Source organism: Desmodus rotundus, chromosome 3 (assembly GCF_022682495.2).
Source record: "Desmodus rotundus isolate HL8 chromosome 3, HLdesRot8A.1, whole genome shotgun sequence".
Classification (NCBI taxonomy): domain Eukaryota; kingdom Metazoa; phylum Chordata; class Mammalia; order Chiroptera; family Phyllostomidae; genus Desmodus; species Desmodus rotundus.
In genome coordinates this window covers 16,917,044-16,943,790 of record NC_071389.1, presented here as the reverse complement: position 1 = coordinate 16,943,790, position 26,747 = coordinate 16,917,044, and the positions used below count along the sequence as shown (strand labels likewise).

Below are 26,747 nucleotides of genomic sequence, written 5' to 3'. Positions count from 1 at the left end.
GACTCTCAGGCCCAACACCTCCCTAGCACACACTCTCCCTGGAGCCCCAGCATCTTCTCCAGCTGCAGCCAGCACCTCCCCTAACACATCTGTCCAGCCCCCTACACCTTTCCAAACACACAGCTTCCTGTATACATAGGTATATATAGGTGCATTGTCTTGACACCCCCTGAAATGAGGACACCCACTGTAGCCATGCCAGTCACCACAAACATAGGACACAGATAGCTTCAGTCCTGGTATATCTCTAAACAGATAACATCCCTCCAGTTTCTTCTGCTTTCCCAGGCCCCCGCGCACACACACACACACACACACACCCCTGTTCTCCCCATCCAGACCCAACACCTCCTCAAAAAGGCAGTCCTTTGTACATCTCCAACAAGCTCCAGCTCCAGAACTTTCCTCAGCTATCTAAGAGCCCAGGGACAGCCCACACACAGCTCTCTCCAAACACCGACTCCGCACACACACGCACAGACAGCCGCGGTTCAGTCACAGCCCTGCGCCCCGTCCACCCCTTAGAGCTCAGGAGTAGCTATCCCCTGCCCTCCTTGCACCCCCACCTCACCCCATCACACACCCCGCCTCCCAGTGTCTGCAGCCCTCACTCCTGTCCTCACACATCCCGGCATCCCCCACCCAGCACTCTCCCCCACTGCTCCCCCAGCCCACCTTGTTCTCCCCAGGCCCCCGCCCAGACAGCCTTAGCCTTTGCTCACACTCTTGCTCACTCTTGTGTGTTCTCTCTCTTTCTCTGCTTCCCAGACCTCCCCCACTTCCCAGAGCTTCCTCTGCCTGAGGAGGCATCTCCACCCCCTTCACTGCCCCGGGCCTTTCATTCCTGGAGAGTGAGGCTGTACATCTGGTTCAGAGCCGCCCCACCCAAGACCCTGTGCTCTGGGCACCTTGGCCTGGGCTTTGAGGGATTGGGGCCTCTTTGGGGGCTCTTGGCGCCTGGTCACTCTGGTCTCTCAGCCAAGAGTACCCAGCTCTGCCCTGGTTCTGGCATGTATTGGGTGGGGGGTACAAGGGGATTTACTCCCAGCTTTCTCAGGTGCTTGCCAAATTCCCCCCTCCTTGGCTCACCTGAGAGGGACATTGGGCCATGGGCTTCAGGGAAAGAGATGGTGAAGGTGTTGGTTTGACATACTCCCCACCCTGCCCCCCCACCCCCACCCAGGCTTGGGGCTTGGTCTCCCTGGGAGTCAGTTCCGACAGCGAAGGTTACTTTACTAGACGCATGATTCTAAACGGAATCTCCACCATCTGTTCCACCCCCTAATTACAGATGCACAGAATCCGCCTCAGAGGGCAGCATGAGGGGAGTGATTTAGAGGCTGAGCTGCTTCTGCCCGCATTAAGGGCTGGAGAGACTGGGGGGGCCTCTGGGTGTTGCTCACAGCCTCCCCAGTACCATATCTTTCCCAGGGGCCCCTCGTACCTCATTTGCTGCTGAAGGAAGGCTCCTAGGAAGGTTCCCCTGACCCCTAAGACCTGACAGATAAAGCAACTGCAAGGCTGAGGGAGGGGTCCCTGAGACATCCCCTGTGTCCCAGGCCCCAAGTCCTAGGATGCAGGCTCCATTAGAGCCTTGAAAAATTCAGTGGATCGATCTCCTGCCTGCCTCTTGTGCCCTGGGGAGCCACAGGCGCTGGCCTGGCCCAGCTGTCTGCCCACTCCAGGGGTAGCAGGGATTGGTGAGGTAGGGGAGGGTTGGTCAGAGCTGAGGTGGGGGCAGCCAGGTTCTGGCAGCAGAGGACATGGGCGGGCATGCCAAGATCCACCAAGTGTGATTGCACATATGTGCCCATCCACATTGGCACAGCTGGCACACCTGACCCCAGTCTGAGCCATTCTCTGTGGGACTGGACCAGCACCAGGGGCCAGAGGGGACAGGCCAGGGTCTGGGCCTCAGAGGGTTCTGAAGGATGCTAGGCTGCACCTTGAGGATGGGTTGGGACCTGGGCCCTAGCCTGCTTGGTAGTGGCAGTGGCGGCAGGCACACTGCAGTAGACGCTAGAGCATTCACTGCTGGGAGAAAGGGAGTGAGAAAGGGAGCGGGGAGCCAGGTTGGGCTGGAGGAATTTTAAAGATTGCTGCAGGCAGGAGGGTCTCTGGAACCCCGTGGAGCAGGCAGTCATGCAGAAGTAATCCTATCGCCTGGCTGGAGGAGTGGAGAGGACGGGGCGGGAGAGGAAGGATGGGCTGCTGCTACCCCTCTTCCACCTCAGCCCCTGCCCCAGCCAGCTGTGGAGGGAGCCAGGGACCCCAGGGGCCTTCACCGAGGAGGCACCTTGTCTTCTCTGCTCCACGTTGGCACGTGCCCCTGGAGGGGCAGCCCTGCAGCTGTTGCTCAGCTCCAAGCTCTGGGTTTTATAAATAATGCAGCTTGGAGGTGGGGGCCAACTCAGTCCCTGGTCACCTTGGGTCACTCTGTGTGGTGTCTCCAGCTGACAGACCTGTGGCGGAGCCCCTTCCCTTCCAGCCTACTCTTCCTCTTTTGCTGTGTGAGCTTGGGCCAGAGGCTCAGCCTCTCTGGGGTGGGCCAGGGGCAAAGGAGTGTGGAAGGACCCAGAATCCCCTATCCTTTTGTTCAGCGTCCCAGCTCTCACAGGTTAACTGGCACCTGGCTTGGCAAATCCACACTGGAGAAGGATGGCCTGCTTTGCAGGGACCTCACCCATTCTAGCCCCTCCATTTTGCAGATGGAGTAACCGAGTCCAAAGAGGGAAGGATGGCCAAGGCCAACCAGCTGATGAACCTCTTCCTGCCCCATTCTGCTGTCACTCAGGCTCTTCTCAGCCTCAGCTCAGCTAAGAGCAGGGCTTGGGGGGGGGGCGGGGGATGTTTGGGAAAGTGGTTGCGGCTGAGAGGTTGCCATGGCGATGCTGCAGGATGCCGAGCTGAAGTGGGGGTCCTACAGGGTCTCTGGGGCCCCCAGCTCCACACCCCTGTGGTCTTCTCCTCCCCATCTTCTGCCCCCCACCCAGATGCCTGTCAGGCAGCTCTGGTGACAGGCTGGGTGGTGACAGGTGGTGCAGGTGATGGGCTGGGTGGGTGAAGAGCTGGGTGGGTGACAGGTGGTGCGGGTGCAAGGCAGGCAGGTGACAAGCTGGGTGATGGGCCCTGCTGATGACAGGCAGGGGGTGTGGTTGGCGAGGATGCTGTCTCCTGGCTGGTGGCCTGTTGCAGCCCCCTCCCACCCTCATGCGTGTGTACATGCATAGACTCTGGGCAGAGAGCTTGGGGCTAAGATACTAATGAGGCTTATTATGTGAGGAGGGGCAGGTGCCCAGGCTCACTAATGAGAGTCCTTTAATGAATAGGGGAGACAGCTGGGGGCTTCGAGGAATTTGGCTGGCCCTCCTGGGCTGAGGCCCTGGGGGTCCTGATCTGGCTGGAGGATGAGCCATCCTCCCCTTTACTCCAGCCACTTGGGTTTATATTAGCACTACCCACAGTTGTGATAACTACCATTGTGCAAGCGCCTGCTGCACTGTGCCCAGCTCGTACACGCATTTTCTCATTTCAGCTTAACAGTTGCAGGAGGCAGGCACTGTTACCCATTTTACAGATGAGGAATCAGAGGCTGAGAGAAGGCAAGGGACCTCACATAACAAGTTTCTGGTGCAGCAGGGATTTTAATCCAGGTTTTTCAGATCTTTCTACTTTCAACCACCAATAAAACTGAAGCCTTGGTCCAGACCCAGGTACTTTCTCAGGGCTTCAGTTTCACTCTTCTGGAAAATAGGTGCATAGCAAAGGGGTAAGCACCACAGGCTCTTCAGTTCTGACTTGGGTGGCTTCAGGGATTCCTCCAGGTAGCTGCTGCAGCCTGACCTCATCTGGCCCAGATTCTGGGTGACACCCCTGTACTGGAAAGAAGGCAGGGCTTAGTGCTGAGGGAGCTGAGCTGAAGGGGGGGACACCTGGGATTTCTGAGCCACTTCCTGCTTTGTGCGGGGTGGGGAGGCTGAGGCCTGGAGGGGAGCAGCAACCGCCCAAGGTCACACACCGTGTGAGCTGTAGGGCCCCATGGGATTCCAGGTCTCCTGGCCTGTTGAAAGGGTGGGACTGGGTGTGGTACCAGGGCTGGGAGGTACCTTCTCCTTGGCCCCACCCACCAGCCTAGCTTCTTCCCTGGAGGTTGTGAGCTTCCAGCTCCTGGGAGGGTGCAGGGGGCTGTTGGCTACCTCTTTAGGACCACGCCCCCTCACCATCAGTTGGGGCTCCTAGTATCAGTTGAGCCCCTCCTTTCGGAATTCGCTGGGGTGGGAACTTACTGGCTAGAGCTGATGGATGGGTTAGGACCATGATATTGGCCTGGGGCTACAACACGACCCTGGAGGGACCAAGCTGGTGCTGGGGGGCTTGGAGAGGAGTTTCAGGGAGAAGGATTAAGTTCATAAATCTTGAAACATCTCAGTTTTCCTCCTCCTGAACCCTAATCTCTTACCAAACCTGCTCTCTAGCTGCTCATCCAAAGCTGGGGTTGAGGGAGTCCCCTGCCCATTCCTCTTTCCCTCCAACTGATGCTTGCCCGCCTCTGAGATTGCACCCTATGAGGGAGGAGGAGTTGCAGCCACTGCAGTTGGGCAGGATAGAGACCTTGTAAGACCAGACTACTTACTGGCTTTGGCCTCTGATTCATGGTGGTAGGTAGGGCAGAGGGCTTCAGTGCCTGCGTTTCCTCAACCTGGGGTTTGAAATTCTCTCCTGGTACCTATCCGCTCATTCAGGAAGGAGCACTGAGACCAAGAGGGATTGCGCAGCTGCAGGACACATGGCCCTGTCTTCAGAAGCCCCAGTCTGAGAGAAGCACAGCCCTGGCCTTGGGAGCCCCCAAACCCAGAGGTGAGGTCTAGAACCCAGGCTGGGTGTGTGCTGAGGTTCACGCGGGTAGTGGGTGGTGCTGGCCTGTGATGAATTTCTGAAGCAAAGGCTCAGGCGGGGGGAGGCCAGAGGAAGGGTAGTGATTTGCCTGGGGGGTTGGGGAGCCATCTTTGTTTGAAAGCAGGAGCCTGGAAGGGTTTGGCTTTCCCACAGGCCTGGGCAGCAGCAGGCTAGAATTCTGGGGCCCTCCCAGCTCCCCAGGGAACTGACTGCTGCCTGGCCCTGGGGACCCAGGCGTCCTGGCGGGTGAGGGCGGGTCTCCAGCAGGCGTTCTGCCAAACCCTGCAGCCTGCTCACCAGGAATCTTGTTGCTGAGAGATGGAAAATCCCGGCTGGGCCTGCAGCTCATCCCTCCCCTCCGGGAGGAGGAGGGGCCCAGAGATTCCTTCCTGTACCCCCCTCCCAACTGGGGCAGGGCCCTCCTCAGCAGTGGGTGGGGCTGGGGGGCCTAAGACAGGCCTCTAAGGCTTGGTCACATGTCCTGGAGCCCTGCCCAGCCTGCAGTGGGCACCAGGGCACTCTGGAGGCAGAATGGTTCTAGTGCAGCAGAGGAGGGGTATGGGTGGGGTGCTGAGGGCAGAGGGGACCTGGGCGGGGGCTGGTGCCTGGCCCTGGCCCCTCTGGCTCCCCCAGGGCAGAGGGTGAAGAGTTGGTTCTCTACTTGGACAGGAAGACGAATGATCCCATTATGGGAGCGTGATTTTATTCCACGTGTCACGGAGTCTGAGATTAACTTGCTCACCAGTCTGTGACAAACCCCTCACACTCTCACACCCAACACATGCATACACATACGCACACGCTCAGGCACACAGACACACACGTATCCTTGGTCTCACAGACGTGTATCCCACAGTCACAGATAAGTGTCTTCATGCTACAACACATGGCAAAGCCGCACATACAGAGACACAGGCACATACTCACACTTCGATACATTGAGATCTAGGCCCACAGCCTCTAAAGCTCAACATTCCCTGTCTTACACGAAGGCCGCAGGGACACACGGATACAGACAGGCATTCCAGGGGGCTGCTTGCCGCCCGCTTAGACATGCACAGATCAAGGACATACGGTACCCCTTAGACACAGATACACTTAGACACACACAAATCCAGACACAGCCATGTAGACAGGCATAGACCAACAGCCACACACACTGAGACAAAGGCCCAGATACATACAGAGACAAAGGCAGGCACAGACACAACACACAGCCGGCAGTGCGCACACAAGCACAGACGTGCACTCCCAGACACAGACAAAGACAAATAAATGCCCAGAGGTTTTGCTGTGGACAGATGTAAGGCACACACACATCTGGGCTTCCTCCTCGACCTTCCTGCCCGGGGATATGATAATACGGTGCCTGTGGCTCCAGAGAGAAATCTGAGGAATCTTCTGCTCAGTCAGAGCCCCCCACCCTGGGCCCAGGGCCAGCCCCCACCTTTGGCACTGGGCCCGTGGCCGAGGCTGTGGCAACCACACCCTCAGCAGAGCCCTGACGTTTCTTACCTTGCCCTCCCCACTGGACACTGTCCCAGGCACACCATCTCCCTCTGTGCATGCTCCTAGCACTGCCCCCCCATTTAACGATTTCTTGCTCACACACTCCCTCAGGTGTCCCCTTGTTGTCCTTCTCAGTCACCCCTCCCAAGTAGATATGTACGGCCTCCAGCACGCACACACACAGTCTCCATGGCACACACCCTTACCTTTTCTTACACGGACCCACACACAAGTAGTATACACAGGCCCTCCACACCCGCATCTCACACAGAACCCCCCACGCACGTACATACCCCTTCCCGTGCTTCTCACCTTCTCTCTCTCACTCATTCCCAAATGCAGCACGCACACACGCTCCCCCACACACATCCTCACCACTTGCTCACACGTATGTGTGCGCACACACACTGAGAGCCTCCCTCACACCATCGCTTTTCTTCCTCTGTCTCTCACAAACACTCCCTCTGCCAGAAGTACAGCTCCAATGCAGAGCAGCCCTGACAGCGTCTGTCACTGCTCCCATTGCGTCCTCGGCCTTCCTGGCCTCGGCCTCTCCCCTCCGCCTCCACCCCTGCCCGCTGCGGCCTTGTCCACTCTCTGTTAGTCAACAGTTATGTGTGGAACATGCACTTATTCATTCAACAAATGTTGATCGAGCACTGACTTTGTGTTAAGCATTAGGGGTACAGTGGGTGACTCAGGTCCCTCCTTCATGCAGCTCTCAATTTTGTGACCAGTTTTGCTTGTTGCTTGTCCAGTATGAGTAGGTTGCAAGGTAATCTTTGATACTGGATATTGAAGAATGTGTAGGAAAATGTGGGAAAGGTGTTCCAGGCAGAGGAAACAGCATGTGCAAAGCCTGGAAATGAATCAAACTATCGATTGATACGTATGGTGGGAAGATGGGGTGATGTACAGACACTAGAAGAGGAGCTGCAGAGTAAACAGAGGCCTGATGTCCCAGGGTTTAGATGCCATGCTCAGAGGTCTGGGTTTTGTCCAGTGGGCCACAAGGAGTCATGGGACGTCTTCAGTGACAGGATAGGGTGGGGAGAGAATGAAGGCAGGGAGGCTAGTTGAGAGGCTTTAGTAGTACAGACGGGAGATAATGCTGGTCTGACCTAGAAGAGGCAAGCAGGACGGAGAAGAGATTCATTTAGAAGCAAGGACTGGTGGAGTTCCAGTTCCAGAACTGTGACCCTGGAAGGAGTCACGACGAGTCCCATACACTCTTTGAGCTGGGTCCCTCATGTGAGGATGGGACAGTGCAGGAGCCCGGCTTACAGGAAATGCTTCATAAATGATAGCCAATTGTCAGTTACCAGTAGGACACAGGGGACATAGACGAGGAGGTTTACTGAGCACCTACTGAGTGCTGGCTCACCGTGGTCCATTGAGTCGGATACTGAAGAGTCTGGTCCACCTTGGCAGGCAGAGGTGGGGGAAGGAGCTTCAGATAGAGGGAGGCATGTAAACAAGAGCCGAAGGGCAGGTTGAGGAGTCTAATCTGGCTCTTGTGCGGGACCTAAGAAGGGGGGCCATGGGATGGGATTATGGACGCGAGGCCTTGGGAGCCAGGCTGCGTGGGGTGTCAGCACAGACCTGAACTGGCACGTTTTGGTGGCTACATGGAACATGCCCATTAGAGATTCTGCTGCAGGCTCCGCCACTAAACAGTTAGATGGTGGCAAACAAATGGCTTGGCCCTCCTTGGCCTCAGCTCCGCCATCAGTGTGGTGAGGCAGCTAGTCTTGTACAGGAGGGAATTGTGTATCATGTCCTAAGGGTTGTCCGCCTGCCTCTGGGCAATTCTGGCCTGGGATTCAGGGCCTCGGCAGTGCTTTCTTCCTGAGCATTCTGAGGAAGAGGAAAGAGCAAAGTGAGGGGTCCCCCTGAGATAAATTTTGGGTGCTCTAAATGTGGGCCAGGCACTCAGCAGGGAAGGAAGGGGTCTTTGCCAGGATCTGACTCCAAGCCCCAGAGGGGACGCAGAAGAGAAGGCAACCTCCTGGCCCAGAGGGTGTCAGAACCCTTCCTGCCCACCGACCAAGGAGCAGGGCTTGGGTTCAGGAGTGTAACCCAGGGCTTGGCCTGCCCTGGGGTTAAGGAGCCAGGAGGCTGATCTTGGGGTGGCATAGCCAGGTGAATGCCTGTGGGTAGCGGGGCTCTGCCGCTGATATTTGAGGTTGCCTGGTGCTGTGGTATAAGCCAGGTTCTGGTGACCCCCCAGCTGCCCTGGATCCTGGCTGCACGGGGCCCTTTAAGCATCTCACCTGTGAGGTGGGGCTGGTAGAGAATTAATTTCCTGTTCTATTTTAATTTTGCTGTATTTAATTTGCTGTTTATTTTAATTAATTAAGGGCGGGTAATCGTCTATGGTAACTTGCTGCTGCCGGCTCCTCATTCTTTTCGGAGGGGCGGAAGGCCAGGCCAGGTGACTGCTGAGTTAGCTGTGGCAGAGAGGAAGGGTCTTAGGGACACGTCCCTCTTCCTCTTTTCCCCTCTCAACGCAGGGGTCTTCTCCACTGTCCCTGGTTCGCCTCCAAGGGGCCTTTTCCTTCCTCACTTGTGGTCCCTCCTGCTTTCCCCCTCCCACTGCGCCTGCCTCAGGGCCTCAGATGCAGCCCCTTGGTGAAGGGTCGCCTGACCGTGCGGCCCCTGCCTACTCCCCAGTAATCAAGATTTTAATGTCGGGTGGTGGTTTAAAGGACAAGGAGCTTGGCTTGTAACCTAAGCATTGCTTAGGGGCTGTTGGGAAAACTTTTAAAGTAGGGGGTCAGTTTTTAATGGCAGCCCCCTTCCCTACCCCATTGCCCAAAGAGCAAACCTATCCATGTGGTCAGGCCTGTGGTACACTACTATGTCCAAGCACCTGTGAACACATCTATAGGCATGATTTCAGTTATCGATTTCTAGGACAGACCTCCAGGGTGGAGTATCCCTTCTAGAGATGAGGAGGCGAGGCTCAGACAGGCTAAGTGACTTGCCCAAGGTCACACAGCAACTAAGAGAGGCAGGGCCTGGATTCCCGCAGTAATCTGTCTGCCTGTGTGGGATGAGTTAACAGTTGGAAGGAGAGGAGGGGAAGCAGCTTGGGGATTAGGGTTAAAGTATTAGATCAAAACACTGATGTAGCCAGGAAATGGGGTCCTCTGGCTCTGGAGGATGTGGGGAGGGGAGGAGTGGGTCCCTGCCACAAGGGGCTTCCTGAATGTGAGATCTCCACCACCTGTTTCCATTTCCCTATGTGTCTTCAGTTGTCTGTTTGGAACTGGGCCTTGCTTTGTCACTTGCACTGTACCCTACCAGGGGGACCCTTCCTTCCGTGGCCAGGTGGAAGCCTACTTTTATCTATTTAACAAACACTGACATAGCATTTACCATGTCCCAGATAGTCATCTAAATCTATAGATACTCAATCATCATAACAATCCTATCATTGTCACCCTCGTTTTACATATCAGAATAATGAGGCTTAGGGATAAGCCTTGGGACTTGGGCAAGGTCACACAGCCAGTACCTGGCGGAGCTAGCCTTTGAACTTGGAACACTGGGATTCAGAGTACTTGTTCTGAACCACCAGGTTATCCTGCCTCCTTAGTGCTCTAAGTGGGAGATGGGAGCCCTGAGTTCCTGGGAGATAGGGCATTGTTGGGGAGCCTCTAGGTTGAAGGGGAGATCCAGCCCTGCCCTTGCCAATCCCAAGTCTAATTGGGGAGATTCGGCCCACAAGTGAAGGCCTGCTTTGTGGCAGGGAGCCGGTGAGTGTCAAGGTGTGCCTGGCTGGCAGGTGCAGATCAGCCATTAGGAAGCCTCACTGGAGGAGCACGGCCCATGCCGCCACTGTGGGGTCACATGGAAGGGTTGGACTCAGACTGCCCCTCAGAGAGCTTGCTGCCTATACGGTAGATGTGTGTGAACAGTTATCAATAGTTGTATAAGACAGATGTGTGTGAAAAAGTTATCAACAATTGTCTAAGACAATGGGAGAAAAATGTCACAAAACACGACGCAGTTGGAAGGGTTTGGGATTTGAATTCTGTGTGACCTTAGTTACTTGACTGCTCTCTTAGGCTCAGTTTCCTCACCTGTCAAGGGAAAATAGTGTGGCACTGAATCCACAGGGCCTGGTGAGGTTCCAGTGAGATCAGATGTGAAGCACCTGAGCTCTGGAGCGGAGGCCCAGTGAGCAGTCCTCTAGATGCTAGAGTCCAGCCTCTGGAGAAAGAAAGCGTCTCGGCCTGGGGGGTGGCGTTGGAGCAGGGCAAGGTGGGAATAGTGAAGACGAGGATGGCAATGAAAGTCTCAGCTTTAGAGTCAGACCGCTTGGGTTCAGGTTCCAACCACCATGAGTTATACACCCTCTCTGGGCCTTGATTTCCTTGTCTGTAAAATGGGCGTAATAATAGTGCCCTTCCTCATAGAGTGTTGTGAGGATTGAACTGGTTATTGTATTTATTCAGCAAGCAATATTGAACAGGGTGCCAGACATTTTTCTCCTTGCTTCAGATATTAGGTGGCCAGTACGTGGTAGCAATCTTATCCTCATCAGCTATATTCTGGAGGAGGGGGCTGCCTGGGGAGGAGGAGGAGAGCAGGCTGACGTAACAGTTTGATATTTTTTGAGTGCTTACTGTATGCCAGGCACGTTCGTTCATGAGACAGGTGCTCATATTATCCCCACTGTGCAGATGGGAAACAGGTTCAGAGAGGTGTAGTGACATGCCCAAAGAAACACAGCTAGTGTGTGGGGAGGTTGGGCAAGGGGGAGGGATGGAGCGCGAGAGACTCAGAAGCCAGGCTCTTAATCACAGAGCTTTAAACCTGATTGAGAGATGGCATAAGGTGGGAGCAGTGATTCAACAGAGGAAGGAGGGAGAGACCTGGCCAGGCAACGGATGGAGGTGAGCAAGGCCTCCAGATTCAGGAAACAATGAGGGTATAGACCAAGCCAGCCTGTTCTCTCCTAGTGGGTTTTCCCAGCAGTAAACAAGTCATGAGGTCAGGACAGGGAGCAAGTAAAGACTGGAGGCAAAGCTTCCTGGAAGAGGTGGGTCTTGAGAAATGGGTAGAGTTGAAAGAGATGCTGGTGTCAGTGCATTCCAGGCAGAGCACAGAGCATCAGCAAAGGCCCGAGGTGAACATGAACATCTTGGTTTATGGCTGAGAAGTGGGAGGAAATGGCTGAGAGAGAATGTGGGTTGGGAGGGCTGGTGGCCTCAGGGGCATAGGTAGTGTAACAGCCCCGGGGAGACAGGGAGGGTGACAGATGCAAAAGGCTTAGCCTATGTAGAAATAGAAATAACCCCCTCATCTGGACAGAGCATAGAGTTCAAGAGGGCGGGTCATGGAGTCAAATCCTAGCCAGGCTGCCTCCTACTGGGTGATGAGGGCAAGCCTGTGGAACTCAAGGCCTCGTTTTCAAAACGAGGGTAATGAAACTACCTGTCTCCTAAGATGAGATGATCTGTGAGAAGTATTTACTTAACATAGTGCTGGGCACACAGTAAGCACTTGACTCATTCATTCATTCCTCAACTACCAAGTGCGCACAGGCACTTTTGTAGGGCGCACAACAGAGACCAAAGTAGATTAAAATCCCTGCCCTCAAGGAGCTTACACTTAGAGGATGAAACATGCTAAACACAAAAGTAAAATATTTGATTTGTTAGATGCTGATAAGTACCAAGAAGAAAAGTAAAACAGGGTAAGGGCTTAGGGAGTGCCAAGGTTGTAGGGTTGTTGCAATTTTAAATAAACTTATAAATGGAGGCTACTGTTAGTATTATTTGTATAGCAAGTTTAAGAAGAAAAAGTACCTTCCCGTCTATAGGACATTTGTCCTTCAGGAGACTCACATGAGATATAGGTGTTGCTGTCCCCGTTACATAGATGAGGACTTTAGGGCTCAGCGAGACGAGTCTACCCAGGAGCCATGACTCCGAGGGCAGTGCTGTCCCAGCTCTCTCCCTGCGATGAGGGGAGTGTTCCTGAAAGTCTAGGGGACGGAAGGAGAGAGGCTCACCAGAGAGCATATGGGCAGTGGCTAAGGTGGGTCAATGTCAAGGGATGGCGCTGGGCTGGAGAACAGGGCCAGACGCCTGCTTCCTGGAGCCGGAGCTGCATACAGTCAGCATACCCAGGCATGGCCTGATCAGGGTGAGTCCCGAGAGTGGCTGGACCCCGGGGCAACCCTGAGGGCAGAGCGGGGGAAGCAAGCTGGGCCTGAGACACTGTGTGATTGAGCAAAGGGGCAGATTCTGTCCAGAACTGAGTGATTGTGTGGGTGGTATGGAGACTGTAGGGAGGGGGAGAGAAGAGAGGAAGAAGTCAGCTCTACTGACCAGACAAGAGGGAACAGTGAGGAGGTTGGCGGGAGCCAGAGCTGGCCGTGAAGGCTCTTGAATGTCAGGCTAAAGACCTCAGCCTTGATGTTGTCGTCAGCAGTAGGGAGCTATTAAAGGTTTTGGAGCAGGGACACAGTGTCATGAGAATGAGGTTGGGGGAAGATGAATCTGGCATGAGGCGGAGGGGCCAGTGGGGGCATTCGGAGGCGGGGAGCCCACTGTGGGGGGCTTCGCTGCTGAGCAGGTGGGAAGTGATGAAGTCAGATTGGAGAGACAGCTTGGCCTAGTGGAAAGAGGGAGGCCTTGGAGACAGTGGCCTCAGGGCTGCCTCGTGTTTCCTGTGGGGCCCTGGGCTAGTCCTGTCCCCAGTGTGTGCCTCTGTTTCCTTGTGTAGATTGAACTAAAGCCCCCCACCCCCTGCAGCCTTTTTTTAACCATTTGGGCTAAGGAATCATTTTGAGAAGATGAGAGCCATGCGCCTTCTCTTCAGAAAAATACAAAAACAGGTTTTGATTAAAATATTGTGAGGTTTACAAACCTGCCGGCGTCCATCTGTGGAACCATGCTAGGTTACCGTTAGTAATAAAAATAGCAACTCGCCTTTCATGCTTATTATGGGCCAGGTGCTGGGCAAAGGGACATACATCATGATCTCGACCATGTAACGACCCTGTGAGGTAGGTACCACTATTTTTATTCTGTTTCACAGATGAGGAAACTGAGAAAGCCGAGAGAGGTGGAGTGACTTGCCCACAGTCAGAACTGGAATGGAAGCCTGGCCCCCAAGATCTTAACCGCTAAGGTTAAGGCTAAAATTTCTAGGCTAGAGGAAGGAGAAATGGCAAGGGAGGGAGGCAGATGTGGGAGGATTTTCAAAGAAAGCCATGAAAAAGCAGAGCCAGAGGTAAACGAGGGGGAAAGTGGTGCCACTCATTCCTGAGGTGATAGGCTTCAGGTGGTCAGAGGTAAAGATTCCATTGGGAGCCCTTTGGTCTAGCTTTTGGGTGGTTTGGTTAACTATCCCACATGACCCCCAGCTAAGTGACCTGCTCTGTAGCCTGATGGGAAGGGGTGGAGTGTGGGGCTACTCTGTCTACTTGGCCTGATTGTGTTCTGCACCCTTGGCAGGGAAGAGCTTACCCCTGACTCTTTGGCTTAGCCTCCAGAGCTGTCTCTGGAATCCACCATCCCTCCCCCTTCCCAAGGCCACTGAGTAGGGCCAATGGGCCTTGATCTCTCTAGGGGAATTGGGAAATGGAGACATTCTTTCCATCCCAGATGAGAGTATTGGGTCCGGTTTTTTGAGATCAGAGCAGAATGTGGAACTCAAGCAGCGTGGCGCACGTGTTGAGCTGTGGTTCAGATCCTGGTCAGCAATCCCATCTTGCAGGAGGTAATCTAGATTAGACTAAGCCATAGTCTTGGGCTGGAACCTACATTCATACTGGCTTGGACTAGTTGGTCCTCTAGAATGGGTGGGCAAACTTTCTGTAAAAAGTCCATGAAAATTTCAGGCTCTGTAGACCATAGGATCTCTGTCGTGAGTACCCAACTCTGCCATTGTGCCTTGAAAGCAGTCATAGATGATGCATACAGGGATGAGCATGGCTGCATTCCAGTGAAACTTGAGTTATAAAAACGGACACAGGCTGGATTTGGCCCTTGGGCCGTAGTTTGCCAGCCCCTGACCTAGAAGCTTATTCCTCCTGAGGGTATCTAGATCTCACATCTGACTAATCAGTGATCTCTAAGCAAACAAGGTTGGGGGGGTCAGGCTGGATAATATGGAAGGTGATCTAGAGTTGCACTCTCATTGGGATCTAGATAATAGGGAATTGTTGAACAAGAAATGTACTAGAAGACGGTGCTTTAAAGCATATAAGCCCTCATCTCTGGCTGAGCCTCAATTCACAGAAAGCTGGGGTGGGATGAGGCGGGGTGGGGTGTTGAGATGGAGACCCACACATAGGCTGTGGTCTGGATATGAGGAAGTTGATGAGCTGAAGCCACAGAAATATTGATCTAGAGCAGGCAAAGTCTTGGTTGTAAGCCAGAGCACCCTATGATTTAGAACAACACTTTCCAACAGAAGTGTAATGGGAGCCATGTATGTAGTCTAAATTTCCTAGTAGCTACATTAAACAAAGTAAAAAGAAATAAGTGAATTAATGTTAATATATCTTATCTAACTCAATATATTCCAAATTATTAGAATTTCAACATATAATTATAAAAATTATTAATGAGATATTTTACCTTTTTCATATTTAGACTTCAAAATCTGGTGTATATTTTAATACATATGGCACGATCCAATTCCAACTAGCCACATTTCCAGTGCTCAATAGCTAATTTCTACCATATTGGGCAGCCCAGGTTTAGAAGCAGGCTTTTCTTTGGGACCAGGGTCCAGGGGAGTCATGAGCCAGAGTGATGTGGAATAAATAGAGTTGGACACACCAGAGGTTATATACTCTTAGTCACCTCTGACTCTGGAGTCTAGTCTGGCCTGGCACGTGGGGTTGGGGCAGGGCAGCAGCTGGACCCTTGAGAGAGCAGGAGCTCCACCCCTCCAAGCCAGCTGCTGCCAGCCTTCCTGGACTGACTCTGTGGAAACAGGGGGCCCAGAGACAGAAATAAACTGCCAGGTTTCCGGGGAGGAGTGGGGGGCCTGCCAACCTTTGTGCTTCCTTGCCTGGGGGTGGGGGCAGGAAGCAACTCCAGTCCCTGTCCTGGGCTGTTACCCCTGCAAGCCATTTTCCCTCACCCCTAGATGCCCCCTACCCTTATGGCCGAGGCTGGGCTGTGTCTGGAATTTGGTGGATTAGTGAACCTGGGGGCCTAGGAGTCTGGGCTGTACCCTTGGGAGCAGAGTGTGATTTCTAGGGCCCTGAACACAGCTGGGTGCCCATGGGGATAGAGCCTATGTGCCCATTTCTAGGACCTAATCATGCCCTCATTAGCTGCAGCAGGGCATTAGATGGTGAGTCGGAGCTCTGTGTGGGATGCTCTGCCGCTAACTGGCCAAAGGTAACTTTGGACAAATCACACTTTGAGCCTGTTTCCTCCTCTATAAAAGGGAGGCAGAGCTTGTCCTGCTCGTCTCAGAGCACAGTATGGTTCAGTGGTTAACTCAGACCCTGCAATCAGAGTTTATGACTCTGGCCTCTGCCATTGTAGCCTTTGGCAGGTCACTTAATCTTCCCGAGCCTCAGTTTCCTCATCAGGAAAAAGGGGATATTACCTACTTAATGGGAACCTTACAATCAAGTGTTCAGTGGTGGCTGTTACCACTGGGTAGTCGCTAAGCTCAAAAGGGTTGTAAATGAAAATGCCTTGTTCAAATGTAAGGGATTCTTCCCCCGGAGAGTCCTCTCAGACCCCCTCATTTTATAAATAGCCCCCAAAAGGAAGGCATTTTGCTTAAGGAGAGAGAGACACACAGCAAGCCAAACCTTTATTCGGTACCCACCATATAAGCCAGAGAGCTCTTTTCCGATTTACTCCAATTTACAGGTGAGGAAATCGAGGCCGGTGATTGGCCACTGGTGCACCATGGCGCTATCCAGTGAGGCCTGAGTCCGTCGCTGGGGAGGGAGTGCCCTGGCCGCCTGTGCTCCCCGGAGGAGGGGCGTGCAGGTAGCGGGCGCCCTGTAGCCGCAGCCTGAGCCAGACGCGCTATTAATAATCCAGCCGCCAGGCCTTAGCCGAGAGCGTAGGTCCGGACCGCCGCTGGGCACCTCCTGGGCCCGGGCCGGGTCGCGGAGTACCCCCCCACACCCGCTGCCGCCGCCACCCTTCGCCCCGCCACGTGACCCTCCCACCCCCACTCCACGGGCAGCCGAGGGCCCGGGATGGTGGCGGGCCAGGGGCCAGGAAAAAGCCGAAAACACCGAGGCTGAGCCGCTCCCCTCCCGCTCAAAATAGCCCCCGACAGGGGCTGCCACGCATTCCGCCGGCCCGGGGCTCGGGCCGGCTGGGCCCCCGCCCTGCCCGATGTGGCTGCCCGGCCGGGATAGAAGGCGGGGGTGGGGGGGGACCGAGGGCGGGCTGCGCGGCCGGCCGGCATGTGGCTCTCCTTCGGGGAGCCTTGGCAGCCCGGGCTGCGCGCTGCGCCGGGATGATGGAGAGCTTCTGGAATTTCCTGCAGCTGGAGAGCGCGGTCGTTCGGGGGAGCGGGCTGAGCGCGCAGTTCAGGAAGGGGTGCCTCAAAGCCCGGCCCTAGGGGGCGCCTTGGCGGCGAGAGTTGTGGGGGTAGAGCTTGTTATCTGCCCCCAGACTGCTGGAGAGGAGGAGGCACACCTCCCCTCTCGTGCCGCTCTTTTTGGGTCTGGCGGGGGTCCAGTCCCGCCCTCCCAGTCCCGGTGGCGGAGTGAGGCCAGGTGCAGGCGCGCCCCTCCCCCAGCCGCCTGGTTTCCCTCTCTCGCCCGTCACCTCCTCCAGGAGTCAGAAGCTCGGCGGCCTCATTTGGGAGGGGGGCGGGGGTGGCAGGGATCAGGGGGCAACACAGGCCTGCCAGGTAGCCGGAGAGGCGGTGGTGGGAAAACTCTGGGCGGACCTTTCAGGCCCGAAAAAGGCTGGGCCAACGGACCAGAGAAAGCCTCCTGCTTGAGCAAGAGGCATCTCAGGGCCTCTAGTTAGGAGTTAAGCCAGTCTTCTCCCAATAACCCCTCACCCTTACCCCGGCAACTACGGAGCCGGTGGCAGCGCAAAGTGCCGGAAAAAAACCCTGAACAATTTTTCCGACGGTTGCTGCAGCGTTCTTTTGGGGGTGGCTCGGCCCCTTGCAGGTCCTGAAATCCAGAAAAGGGCTTCCGGGAGGGAGGGGCTTCTTTTCACTGGAGCCCTGAGATCCAGGGGAGTAGGTAAGTGACTTCTCAGGGCTCACTCTTGGCACTGTGGGTTGGGGAAGGGAAAAGAGTTCTACCCTGTCCTTTGAGGGGGAGGGGAATGGATGCTTGCCCTCAGCTTTGCTAGTTCAGTACCATTTGGTGCTCTGCAAACTGATGAACCTTTTGGCAACTCAGTAGGCACCTCCCTCACCTTGGGTGGACCCAGTCTCTCCCCTTGCCAATGGCCCCAGCTCAACCTCATTTCCTGCCCCAACCCAGCACACCCTCACCATGTTAAAACAAAACCAGTAGGTAGTTATAGGTACAGTTGGAGTCCTTTCTCTGCCACTCACTGGCTGTGTGGCCTTGAGCAAGACCTTTCACTCCATAGTCCCTTTGCTCATCTGAAAAACTAGGTAATAGTAGGTAGGCTGTAGCCTTGTTGTGGGGCATAAAGTTGCACAACATTTAAAGCAGTTAGCACATAGTAAGGGTGGGAAGTGAAGGGCCCCTTTGTAACATACAGCCCCATTCAGAGGCATCAAAGTATCTAAATCCTCTTCCCCTACAACAACTCTGTGAAATTTGGCTTCCAAGGGTAAGTAGTGCCTCATTTAGGCTGTGAGGATTGAAAGATGGTTTTCTCGAGTGTTTCATTCATTAAACACATATTTAATCTTGGTGCTTTTCTGCTAGCTTCAGACTAGGGGAGAGGCTTCAGAATTTGTGCTGTGGATTTAGGGTAGGACTAGGACCAGTCACCAAGCTGTGTTAAAACTGGAAGGACCCTTGGAAGGCCTTCCTGCTATGCTAGCTCTTAGTACAGCAGGAAGGCCTTTGAAGGGTCCTTCCAGCAAGGCTAGCTCTTAGTACCGATGGGGAAACTGAGGCCCAGGAAGGGGGCCGGGTCTACTTATAATGCTCCTTCTGCTGTTCCAGTGGGGGTGGAGGCAGGGGTTGGCAAGAGCTCTGGGCTGGGGAAAGTTGGGGCAGCCCTGGCCTAGCTCCCTGGGGTATGGCCCAGGCTGGCTGAGAAGCTGATGGAATTCTGCTTCCTCTCCCTCCCATCTCTCTGCCGACCTTTCACTCCACCACTGTTAGAGTGGGTAGGGGTGGGACCCAGACACCCATATTTGAATTCACATGCCTGTTGGCTCCCCCTCAGCCCAGGATTTTGGGCCTGGGCCAACTCCCACCCAACTGCAAACCCCCTCCACCACTAGTTCTCCTTGTTTCCTGTTGGATTGGCCTTCCTTGTGTACTGGAAGGGACTCAAGGCTCCATTTGTTGTCTGTGTGAACTTGAGCAAACTGCCCACCTCTGTGAGCCTCAATTTGTTTTTCTGCAAAATGGAGTTGAAATAAAAACTTTCTAACATAAAACCTCTTTCACATATATCCCAGAGGCCTGGGAGATCTATTTGAATAACAAGGCAAGGATTCCCTAAAATTTGTATTCAAGGCCTGGGATCTGAGCAGTCTCCTGGACCTGTGGTTTGGGGAGACAGCTCTCTGGGGTCTTGGCATGGAAGCGGGGTGGGGATGAGTGTCCACCAGATCATTTTGGCAAAGTCCATATTTGAGCAAATTTATGTGGCCTAGGTCCAAGGCTGCCAGGTGCCCACATTACTGACAAACTTCTCTTTAGTACTACAGACTACAGTGAATCCAGTCCCACCTCCTGCTTAAGGGAACCCTTCCTGGGCTGACTGTATCCCCCTCCCCCACTTTCTCTCTAACCCCTAGAGGGCTCTGGTCAGGAGCAGGAAGCAGCAGTTGGGCTGTGTGACTCTGGGCTGGCCTCTTCCCCTCTCTGGGCCTTAGTTTCCTCCTGCATAGCACAGGAGGCTGGATTAGTGACTCCCTAAGGCACCTTCCAGCTCTGACAGACTCTGAGCCTGTGTTGACTGATGTATCCTAGGAGATGGGAGCACACAGAACCGAGTCAGCTGGGAGATTCCTGTTGAGGTATCCCCCCACCCCCACTCCAAGGCTGTAGTGCCTCCCTTCCCAAGACATACCCTTTAGGCGTACTGGTGGAGGTTGTGGTGGGTAGAGGGGGCAGATCACTCAAGCGGGTGGTACTGCTAAATCCCAGGGTCCCTGTCGTCAGTAGAGAGGCCTGTGCCTAAGAACAAGAGCTTGTGTCTCAGGCGGGGCAGTGAGGCTCCTGGCTTCTAGGGGAGGGGAATGTGTGTGTCAGTGACCAGTCAGCCTCCAGGGAATGGGGGGGGTGTGGTGCACAGGCAGCTAGCTAGTTGGTGTGTCCAAAAGAGCGATCCACAGGAGCAGTATATTGGGGTGTGTGCAAGACAAGGAGGCTGGCAGTGGGAGGGGGGGAGAAAAAAAATATTGATGAACCAGAGAACCAGGCCCTGGTTTAGGGCGGGCTGGCAAGCACGGTGGAAGGTTCAGCACTGTCTGACACGGTGCGTTCTCGCCTGTGCTTAGGTTTGTCTGCTTGTTGTAGGTGTTGAGCTGAGCCTCACTGTTCTGAACTGCAGCTGTCAACGTTGTGTCGTGGGGGTGTCTGTGTCAGGGTGTTTGTCAAGTTTTTCTGAACAGTGAGTGGCTGTTGTGGGTGCATGTGTCCACACAGGATGGTATTGTAAGGCAGGGGCAGCTTCTGTCCATCTGGGGTGCATCAGGTTGCACCAGGGGCATCAGTTCTGGCTATTAGGAAGCCTTGGGCTACCACATTGGAATTGCGGGTTGTAAGGGAGGATGATTCAGGCTGTGAGTGAATCCTGGCCATGTTTCGGGTGCCTCTTCCCCCCTCCATTGCTTACACACTGGAAGGGAGGTCTCCTGACCTTAATCAGTCTCTTCCCAGGTAGGCAAGCCGGGAGGCAAGTCTGTTCACACTCGCAGTAATTTTACCACGGTGCCTAAGCCAGGAACAGGCGTGAATTGACCTTTTAACCCCTTACCCACCATGGGATTAGACTCTGTTTCCTGTTCAATCTCCTCCAGAACCAGTTCCATCCCGCCTGGGTCCCCCCCCACACACACCAAGGAGCGGATAAGCAACCCCCATCTCTCTCCCCCTCCCCTGTCGAGCCTTGGGGGGGCCTGAGGGCCAGGCTAGTGAAGAAGCTGAGGACCCAGGCGGGAGTGATAAATATTGAAGAGGAGGGATTTCGGTGTGGGCTGGAGCAGCTGCAGTGGTTCGAGTGTCACACTATCTCTCCCCAGGTTTACTGACCCATTTCCATTCACGCGGCTGCCGGTTTCCTAGCAACGGCAACAGTCCCCCCAGAACAGGCGGAGTGTGTGTCTGCCATTAGCGACTGCCGCAACTGTGTCAAGGTTACCCCGCTCCTGCAAACCCACCCCGGCGGGTTTGTTTTCTGCCAGCTCCTGGCACACACGGTGCCAGCCAGGGAGGGGGAAGGGAAGCGAGGGGGACGGGGGCCAGCCCCGCGGCTTGGGTGGGGGTGGGGGGGCTAAGGAAGAGCTGCAGTTCCTGGTCCAGTGGGAGCCAACTTGGACTGAGGCCGAAGCAGGCCCCCCTCCCTTGGTTGGTGGAATTCCTGAGCCCGAGGGGAGCAGGGGGCGGGGCTGTCCCTCAGCCCTGACCCCCGAGATTCCACAGCCTGGGGGGAGGGGTGTGGGCCGAGGGGCCTCTGGGAAGCCTGCCCGATCTGACCCCACCTGGCTCGTTCTGCTCCTGCCTTGGCGTCCTCCCACTTCTGCGCGGCTCCATGTTCTCTCTGCTCTCAGCTCTTTGTCCCAGCCTGTGTGACTGGGCTCCCCAGTCAGACTCCCCAGGGCAGGGTTGTATTTCTCCCATCAGACTAGGGGCTCCTGAGGTTGGGGTTCACGATGCCTTCTTTCCTTCTCCCCTCAGCACTACCACCTCATGACTTTTTCCGAGTGGCATGGGAGATGAAATCAAACAGTTGGTGTGGCAAAGTCTGATTTTTCTTAACTCAGACTTGTGGGGCAAATACCTCTACCCACCCCATTTTGGAAGTAGATTCCTTCTGCTCTCCCCTACCTGGCAGCACTCATAGGAGTGGCCTTTGGAAGTAGATTACCCCTCTTTTTCACCCTAAAAGCCTGTCTGCAAAGGGTTAAAGCACTCCCCCCTTCCCCCACCTTGCCTTGGTATGTGAGCTCCCCCAGGCTGGGGGGATGGGAGGGTGGGGGGTAGGTCTGTTGCCTTATAGCCAGCCGCTCATGTGGTCAGCTCAGACCTGACCAGTCACATTCCTGCCCAGGAGGGCTGGAGCTTGAGGTGGAGGGGCAGGGGCCTGGAAGGAGCTGGGTTTGTTGGATTGGAGGGGGGAGTGCTGAGCAGTTGGGACTAGGGGCCGTTCAGGAAGCCTGAATCCACCTCCCATTCCTCTGGGCCACAGTCTCCTTGTTTTTCCTCTCATTTGCTCCCTTCAAAACGTCCCTGTGGTCCACATAGTTGTGATACAGGTATAGACCTGGTCCGGATTCTAAACAAAGAGTGTGGTTAGAAGTGATTTCTGACGCGCAGGGTGGCACAGAGACTTGTGGGTAACCTCCAGTGTGACTTTCTGGTGCTTGGAGGTCGGCTGGGTTTTTGGCTGGGTCAGAGGCTCTGAGATCTAGGGTACAGAGCAGGCTGTGCTAGACAGGAGAGAGACCTGGGCGGAGACCCAGGAAACCTGGTTCTTTGCCCAGCCCTTTTCTGACTCATGGCCTCAGTCTCCCCATCCGAGGGGCTCAGGTCAGTGGTCTGTAAAAGCCCTCCTGTCCTGTTAAGTGTTTCTGGGTGAGGGATGAGGAATGGGGGGCAACAGTCTGGAGGGCTGTGGGAAGCTTCCAGCTCAAGGGGGAGTTTGCAACTCGATCCCAGAGCGAAAATAGCCCAGGTCATTTTCAGCTGCTTGGGCGGAGGTATCTGATCCTGGGAGGGCAGGGCAGCCTGGGCAGGGGGCAGGGAGGAGCACTCTGTAAAGCCCTCTTGGAAACCGGACCCCAGGATGGGAGGGTGGGGAAAGGTTGGCATGCCCGGCTGGGCTTCCTGAGACCTGCTGGGGCCCTGGCAGGGGCCCTAGAATGGAAAGATGAGGAATGCAGAGGGTTAACAGGAGGTGAGGGCTGGACTCCTGCCCCTTTTGGGTCCTGGCCTGGATGAGGTGAAAGGTCAGCCCCAAGGAGTCCAGGCACAGCTGGGGAAAGAGTAATTGGATCCTTCTCCCTAGCCAGGCTCAGGGGATCACAGAGCCACCTCCCCCAGGAAAGGTGCTTTGACATCCCCAGGAAGAAGTTTGTTTCTGTTCTCAGCAGGGGTTGGGGGCTAGGAGAGGGTCCTGCCCCAAGGGGTCAGGGAGAGTTGCAGGCCTGGTGCCCCAGCCAGTATGTCAGTGCTTTGTCATCCTGGGGTCAGAGGAGGTAGAGGTGAGCCTGCTGAAAAGGTTAGAGGTGGCCCGTTCTGGACCCGCTCTCACTCTGTGCCCCATTTATAATTCTGACGAAAGCTTAGAGGTAGGAGACTCCCCCAACACACACTGATTAGTGCAAGAAACTGCCTGATACTAGACTGTCACACTGAGATGTGTTTGGAGTGGAGAATTACACCTCAACTCTGAGAGGGCTTTGCTGCCTGTGGTTGTAAGTGCGATGGGGTGTCAGGGTGTAAGGTGGCGTGATGGGAGGCAGAGGTAAGTCAAGCTTGACCTGGCTCAAATCCTTGCTTTTGCCTTAGGTATTTAACCTAAGCCTCAGATTCCCAACCACAAAACGGGACTAATGGTATTCACCATAAAGGGCAAGGACTGGCATAGAATAAGTGCTTGGTAAAAAGTAACCTTAATGAACTTCATTGTATGCCAAGGTCACATGCAGTGTAGAGCTGCATTCAAGCTGGTCTGGCTCCAGAGCAGGAAGTTGGTGAGCCATAGATGAGGGAGAGGGTAGGTGTGAGAATGTGAGTGGGTCAGTGTCCCCAGGGCTGTGCCTGAGGCTGTGGGATTATCCAGGTCACTTGGGGTGAAATGGGGTCAGGTGAATGGTGTTGACTCTGTGACAAGAGGTGGTTGGGGCCAGCTGCTTCTTTCCTCTCCCCTTGCCCAGCGTGTTTTGTGCAGCCACATGGAGGTATAACTGTCCCTGGAGTGTGACCGTAGTTAGGTATGTTTGAGAAGGCGCAGGCATCCCAAGAAAGAACAAGTTGCCTTTTGTACGTGTCCAGCCTCGGACTGGGCTGGGCCCTCTCTGGGGGATCCCCTGTTTCCACGCCCAGCTCCCTGCCCATGGACGGTGCCCCAGCTCCGCCCGCTACCTGAGAGGCAGGCTGAGCGCCCCCTCCCGGGGACCGAGCTTTGGTCTTAGGGCAGGGGTCTGGGACAGGGTGCCCGACACTCTGACCACGCCCCTCGTGACATCACCCCAGGTACTACCAATCTTTGGGAGCTCTGCCCACTGGCGGCCAGCTGCCTGTAGGCACGGTTCTCCTGCCATCCAGCCGCGCAGTGGGTGGAGGAGGCGGCAAGGCCGGCCTATGGGGTGGGGAGACCGTTGAAGGCCTCGCCCTTCCTGCCCTGGGAGGGGCTGAACAAGCAGCCCTGAGACCTTAGAGCTCAGCTCCTCTTGAAGAGCCTTACAAGACCTTCTCTCTCCTGGAATACTCTGCCCTCTTGCCCACCTGTCCAACTCTTGCCAGGTACCAATTTCTGCAGCGAGCCTTCCAGGACTGCCCCCCCCCCCCCCCCCGCAAGTCACTTTCCTGGTTACCTACGCCCTTTTAGTGACCCTCTGTAGCGCCAGTGGCAGTGTATCACTACAGCTACTACCACCAGCTCCGCCCACAGAGCAGTTCACTGTGCACCACCTGCTCCTGGCTTTTCGTGGAATATCTTACCTGATGATGGATCTCTTGATTGCTTTCTCCCTTGTCTTACGAGCCTGTCTCACCCACTGGATTAGTAGTTTCCTCTGGACAGGTGTTCCAGACCTGGCCTCGCTCAGAAGAGGCACTACTGAATGTTTAGGGTAGTAATAGATGAGGAGACAGGCTATACCAGAGGTCACACAGCAAGTAGGTAGAACAATCAAAGCTAGAGACCAGGTTTCCTGGCGCCATTTAGTTCTTTGGTCCCTGTGTGTGGCTTAGAGTAGGGGTTACACAGAATGATGCTACAGGCTCCCCTTCCCCCAAAAAGATCAGAGGAACCCAAAGTCTATCTTCCTTTGCAATCCATACACCTTGTACCAGAACCCCTGACTTCTGGGAGGAGCAGTGGGGGAAGGGAAAAGAGGACTACAGAGAGGAGATATTGGGGAAGGTGAGAAGGCTTTTGTGGGCCAAAGGGGCAGTTCTGGGCTGCAAGGAGTGTTGTCGGCCCAGTAATTGGGGGGGTAGTGGTTATAGGAACATAAGGACTTAGCCTGCAGGTAGGAGGTTCCAAGTCGGGCAGGGAAGAGTATTGGGAACCAAAGTATATGGGGGTTCAGTGCAAGGGAGGCAGGGATTGTACTGGGCAAGCACACCCCCTACCAACAAGCTGGCCTGGTGGAATGCCGGGAGGCCTGGGGGATGGGGGCCAAGCAGCCAAGCAGCCAAGGTGTCTCCGGTGGCACAGAAGCAGTTAAGAGCTGCCTCAGCCTGTTCCTTCAGACAATTAGTGACATCTCGCTTGACAACACCACACTGAGCTGATGCAGACCTCAGCCCCCCTCCCAGCACCCCCATGGCCGCTTCAGCTGTTTATTCTTGGGCTTTAACAATTGGGATTCTGACTTGGAGGAGCAGGCGCCCTGAGCTGCCCTCTGACCCTCCGTCGCCTTGGCAACTGGCACCCGGTAGGCCTGGGCTCTGCGTTAGGATTACAGATTCTGAATTCACAATCTTGCTGCTTCCCTGCAAGCAGAAACAGCAGCAGCAGCCACAGCTGCAGCGTGTTGGATCTTCAACTAGACTGGAGGGGACAGAGAAGGAGAATCCCCAGGGGCCAGGCTGAGGCGTGGGTGGGAATCTGGGATGCCCACAGGCTACCTAGGAAGTGGTGCCCCACTGGCAGCTACCATGTGGTGGATCAGGGCCCAGAGCCCTCAGCTCCCAATGTCTCCTATCCACTCTCTGGAAACTTTCTTCCTGGTAGAGCCAGAAGGGCAGGGGTGAGGCTACATCATCACCCCACCCCCACTTTCCCCTCAGTCAGCCCCCTACCATGCCCAGAACTCCAAGTGCCAGCAGACTGTGCCCCTGCCGCGCCCGCCGCCATGGCAACGGACCCCCTCCCTGGTTCCTTCCTCTCCCCACCCCAGCAGCCAACTGCCCCAGCTGAAACCGGAGCTGATGCATCTGTGAGCCTCATGCCCAGACCCACATTCCATTTCTGTCCTCTGTCCCCCCCCCCAAGCTCTGGCGACAACTCTCCCCCTCATAGCCCCTCCCTCTATGTGTCTGTCTACTGCTGCCCCCCCCATACACACACATACACACACACACACACACACACTCTCACTTAGGGTCTTTTCCTTTTTCCCCGCCCCGTTCTCTCTGAGTGGGTCTCATCCTCTCTATCTCTTGGTCTCTGGGTGTATCACTCCCTTGTCTGTCTCTGGCTCCCTGTGGTGTCTTCAGTTCTCTGCGCCTTGCCCTGTCTGTGTTAGGCTCCTTCTCCATCTCTTCCCCTCTGTGTGTATCTTGCTCATTCTGTCTGTCTTTTGTCTCTGCCTCATCCTCCCTCGCGTGCACTCTCTCTCTCTCTTTCTCTTGTCTTCCTCTCCCCTCCTTCTGACTGTTTCTCTGTCTCTCATCCTTCCCCTCTTCATCTCTTTCTGCCGCATCCTATCCTGTTTCTCTTGCTCCACTGCCCCCCCTCCCATTCTTCAAGTATCTTCCTGAATCTGATTCTCTGCCTTGGTTTCTCCCCCCCTCTTTCTCCTCTCCCTGGCTCTCTCTCTCCAAATATATGGACTTCCCTCAAGTCTTCTTCCTCTATTTCCCGCCTGGTTGTTTCCCTCACGGGCCTCCACCACCCCCCCCATTCAAGCTGAGAGAGGGGGCTTTCCAGAGTCACCCCAAAGGAGTCCCCTCTCAAGTAGGGGCCAGGTGTCCTGGCACCCACTGGGCAGGTGTGGTTGAATCTCAGATGGGGAGGAGAGGGTCTGAGGTCGAAGAGCCTATAGGGAGTGGAGCACAGGAACCTAGGGCTCCAGGCCTCCTGTCCAGTCTTCCAGGA

General features: G+C 55.1%; 1 protein-coding gene across 7 annotated transcripts in view; it reads left to right on the top strand.

Moving 5' to 3' along the window:
• Positions 1-26,747, top strand: part of AHDC1 (AT-hook DNA binding motif containing 1) — a 62,532-nt gene that overhangs the window by 8,608 nt on the left and 27,177 nt on the right. For 4 of the 7 annotated variants that reach the window (XM_053920397.1, XM_053920396.1, XM_053920395.1 and 1 more), the window contains exon 3: positions 4,743-4,857. The exons of the other annotated variants lie outside the window; for them this stretch is intronic. The gene's annotated coding sequence lies outside the window, so the exon portion shown is untranslated. The remainder of the gene's footprint in view (positions 1-4,742; positions 4,858-26,747) is intronic. 7 annotated transcript variants of the gene reach the window in all.